We start from the raw sequence: 4,750 nt of genomic DNA, 5'->3' as shown, positions 1-4,750 counted from the left end.
TTTACAGAGCAATTACGTTTCTCCGAGCCTATTGTAGCTGTGTGGGGCTTAGCAGTTTAGCCCTGTGTTGAAGGCATCAAGGGGGTTAGCCACCTACAGTAATGTATGTCACAATAGCCAAGGTTATAGCAGAAAGAATTACTTGTAATTCCTGATTCTCTGAGGTAAAATATTTAGTTTGCTAAATCATGTTGCTTGTCAGCAATCTTTCTTTTTACAGAGCAAAAAAAAAAATCGACGGCTATTCTGTAGCTGTTTGGGGCTTAGCAGTTTAGCAGTTTTGCAGTTTAGCCCTAGACTGTAAGCAATGTGCAGCCAGGGCATTATGACATGGGAAAAAGAAAACTACAAAGAGCCTCTTATATAAGCTAAACAAAATGCATTTTGTTTATTCTGTCTTGGGCTTGTGCGCAGTAAGTGGTTTATAATTACAGTTGTTTGTTGGGAGTTTAGGTGGTGGTGGTGGTGATTCGTCTGTTGTGTGTTGGAGGGGGAGGACACCAGGGGAGGCTGACGGAAGTGGAAATCTGAGGACGGGGCACATTGTAATGCATGGAACGGAATCAAAGGAACCGTATCAAACATTCCATTCCGTGCATTTACATTGAGCCCATCCTCCGATTTCTACCTCCCCCAGCCTCCTCTGATGGGACGCAGTGATGCTGTGTAGTAGGTAAGGTAACATTGAGAGAGTCTGCCTGTTAGGAATGTCTCTGGTTCTAGATGGTTCTAGATGTAGGGGGCCTTACTATGGTTGCATTGACACCAACACGGCAGTAATGCAGCCCGATCACGTCTCTTCACAACACTGGCTCCCCGCTGATGGAATGAGCTTCTCACGGCTGTCAGAACTGCAGAGTCACTACCCATCTTCCGTCGTAGACTGAAGACCCATCTCTTCAGGTTACACCTTAACTGCTCCTCCTGAGACATCTACTACCCCCCAGCACTGCGTCTCCTGAAGACACCCGCTTTTCCCCTCTACTGTGTCCCCTTAAAACTTATATTGCCCCCCTTGTACTGTTTCTCTGTTTCTCCAGTGTCTAAATATATTTTAAAAAACAACAACCTAGGTTTAGAAGAAGGTGATAGAAGAAGGTTTTTCCTTCTATCAATGGCCCCGGGCCTGAGCTGGATTACTCTTCCTGCTACGACTGGTGGATTGATGATTCACTTGCTTAGTCAAATGTATTGATTGTAAAGTCGCTTTGGAATAAGGCGTCTGCTAAATGCCAAAAATGTAAACGTAAATGTAATGAATCGCCAGTCCAAACGGTCTCTCATACTCACTCACACACATCCTCTTTCTGCACTCACCCTCCCCCCCCCAGCCCCCTTTTCACGTAGAGATTACGGGGGTTATGTAACTCTTTGACACTTTTGCCTTCATGCTCTTCTGCTGCTCAGTTAGTGTTGTTTTTTCCTGAGTGCCTCTCCCTTGTTTCCATGACACCCCTTTTGTCACACGGTAAATAGGAAAAATTGAAAGGACTTTGCCGGGGGCAGCGGTTTTTCATATTTCTGTTGGAATCTGTTCAGCATCTCGCCCCCCCCTCCCTTCCCTCCCCCATTGACACACATCACTCCAAGCTAACGGGCGGCGGGGTCCGACACTGATAGAGATGCGTTGTGCTGTGTTTATCACAACTTCCACAGACCCTTTCCCGAAGAGAGTACCACTTCCTGACTGATTGCCACACCAAATGCACCCTTGGATTATGACATCATAGCATTCCGACAACATGACAGTTTATAAATAGAACAGCTTATACTGAGGTCAGACCTAAAGAAAAAGTTACTGAAGGGCTGTCTTTCTCTCTTAGTGTTGAACAGCTATTGTCCTCCTCGCTGCACTCTCCCACCCACCCACCCACCCTCCCCCCTCTCCTCTCCTCTCCTCTCACCCCATCTCTCCCTCTCTCTCTCTCTCTCTCCCTCCCTGGGGAGGATGATGTCACGGTCCATGAAGGACTCTACCTCCTCTTCTCTTTTTATCGCTGTGGTGATCAATGTCCTAATTTGGCTGTGCTGTCTCCCTAACATGCTCCAGCCATTCAGCCTTAGATAAATGCCTTACACTTGACTTTAGTATGTACCACAATGCGTTACAATAGGTGCTTGTGTGAGGTGCGGAGTGATGTTCTCTTATATACAGTTATTCCTTTCAGGACAAGTCTCCCAAACATCATCTGTCATGTAATAAGATAGCAATAATAATGTCACACGCTATTTTCATGTGTACGATTCTCTGGCCTGTCCTCCGATGTCTACCTCCACTAGCCTCTCCTGATGTCTAGTTTAAAACAATATAAAACAAATATTTCAATTTAAAAACACACAATTTCGCAGCACAAATACAATGAGACAAATACAAGGTAAAAACAAACATTTTAAACAAATGTAAAAACAACTATTTCAATTTAAGAACCACACATAATTACACAGCACAGATACACAGCCTACGGCACATAGACAACAGAAAACAGGTTTAAGAAAACAGAAAACAGAAAACAAATTAAGATTATATAATGATTAAAGCACTTTGAGCTGCAATGTTGGCAGGAAAAGCGCTATACAAATAAAGTTATTATTATTATTATTATTATTAATAATAATAATAACACTCTATGGTGTATTAGTATTTATCACAATTTGAAACCTTGATGGCTCTTCATTGGCAAGGAAGGGACATACAAGACACAACATTGATTTCATAGTTTCTCTGAGCGACTGTTGGCAGCCATACAGTTGATGAGTTGAGACAGTTGAGTGACAGCTCAGAGCTGGTCCTGTTAGGAGGGAGGATCAGGGGAGGCTGGAGGAGGTTGAAAGGAGGACTAATGGATGGTAATGGCCTCCAATTTCTACCACCACCAGCCTTCACTGACTGACTGCCATATACAGTTATTGCCCAGGAAGGGCCAGAACAGGATCAGCACTGATTATAGCAGGTGGGGGGTTCCATTTCTTTCCCTGTGTGCCGTGGGATCACACTAGTAATGAACTGGGGTTTGACACAGATCGTGAGCTTAGAATGATAAGGTTCTATCTCCGTTTAGGGTAGTTCAGAGATATTGAGCGTCAAAAACTAAATTTGGACAAAAATGGAGATAGAACCTTATAATTCTAACGTCACAAGATGTGCCCTTCGACATAAACAGCAGTCTGAGTTTAAGGAGTGCTGTAGAACAGTAGGTGGTTGGTTGTTCTCTGAGGATTGGGTCACATACATGGAGGCAGTGGTGTAGTCTACGTGATACGCAGGACTGCACTGTATACCCACTAGGAAAGGCCAAGGATTTCCATATACCCACTTAAAAATGTGTGAGGATACGTAACAGCGTTTTGTGACAGAACTTTCACTTTCATTCATAAAATTCACCCTGTCTGTGTCTACGAAGCACTTGACTTTTGGACCATTGGGACTGACTATAGCGTTATATACCATCAACGGTGGGGAGATGCAACATGAAATATGTCAAAATGCAGCACTATCATGCACAGATCAGCCTTATAACATGTAATGTTGGATATATATAACGTTAGACAGGGAGCACAGACTTATTTATTTTTATGCCGTTCCGAAATGAACGATATGAGGCTGGGAGAGAAAAAAATCACAATATACCCTCTAGAAAAAACTAGACTACACCACTGCATGGAGGGACTGTACTGTGTATGGAACTGAACAGAATTCATTTTTAATTTATAATTTTTGCCATTTAGCAGACGCTTTTAATCCAAAGCGATTTACAATTACGAATTACAGGGACATTCCCCCTGGAGTAACTGAGGGCTAAGTGCCTTACTCAAGGGCACACTAGTAGTGGTGTGGTTTCAGGCGGGATTTGAACTCACAACCTTCCGATCACAAGTCCAACTCACACCAATGGCGGCAAGCTGCCATGCAAGGCGCCGGCCGGCCCGCTCATTGGAAGCAATTTGGGGGTTCAGCGTCTTGCCCAAGGACACCTCGACACGTGGCACAGCCAGAGATCAAACCGGCTGAACCGCCGACCTTGCGACCGATTAGACGCCGGCTCTACCTCCCTCCTGAGACCCCAGCTGCAACCCACTACGTCAACCTCTCATGCCTATAGATGCCCTGCTCTCTCTCTCTCTCTCTCTCTCTCTCTCTCTCTCTCTCTCTCTCTCTCTCTCAGCACGCGTGTGTGTGTGTGTGTGTGTGTGTACTGTGTGTGTGTTTATCTTCCATTTCATCACATCAAGACATTCACATCCACATCAACAAAGACATTTGAAGGCACAAACACATTGTACCAAAATAACATTTCCTAGAGCTATAAAAAGAACTCAGACAGCGTTAAATATTAAACCTTATAACAGCTCAGAGAGAACAGCAGCCGTCTGGGAGACTCTCCGGAGGACTGCACAATGTAGCGCTCAAGTGCAAAATGTGACAACACCCGGAGACGGCTGGAGAGTTGTAACACAAACACAGAAAAAACGCTGAGCGTCCATTGTCTGGAACAGGGCAGGTGGAGTAGTGTAGAAACCATTCTCCGCCCCCCCCCCCCCCCCCCCCCCCATTCTGTTAGTCACACAGTAAGTAGGGGTGAGAGAAAGAGGCTATAAGAGAGACAAGGTACTGCTGTTAACACGGAGGTGTTCACATCCACTTTCTTTCTCTCTGCCTCTCCCCTCTCTCCCTCTCAACACTGGGAGACTGAATGACTCACCCGCAGCCCATTAGAACTCCTCGACACAGACTGGGAGAGAGAGAGAGAGG

The sequence above is a fragment of the Nansenia antarctica genome, assembly GCF_963989245.1.
Source record: "Nansenia antarctica genome assembly, chromosome: 7".
NCBI classification, from domain to species: Eukaryota; Metazoa; Chordata; class Actinopteri; order Argentiniformes; family Microstomatidae; genus Nansenia; species Nansenia antarctica.
Note: the sequence above shows the minus strand (reverse complement) of the source record.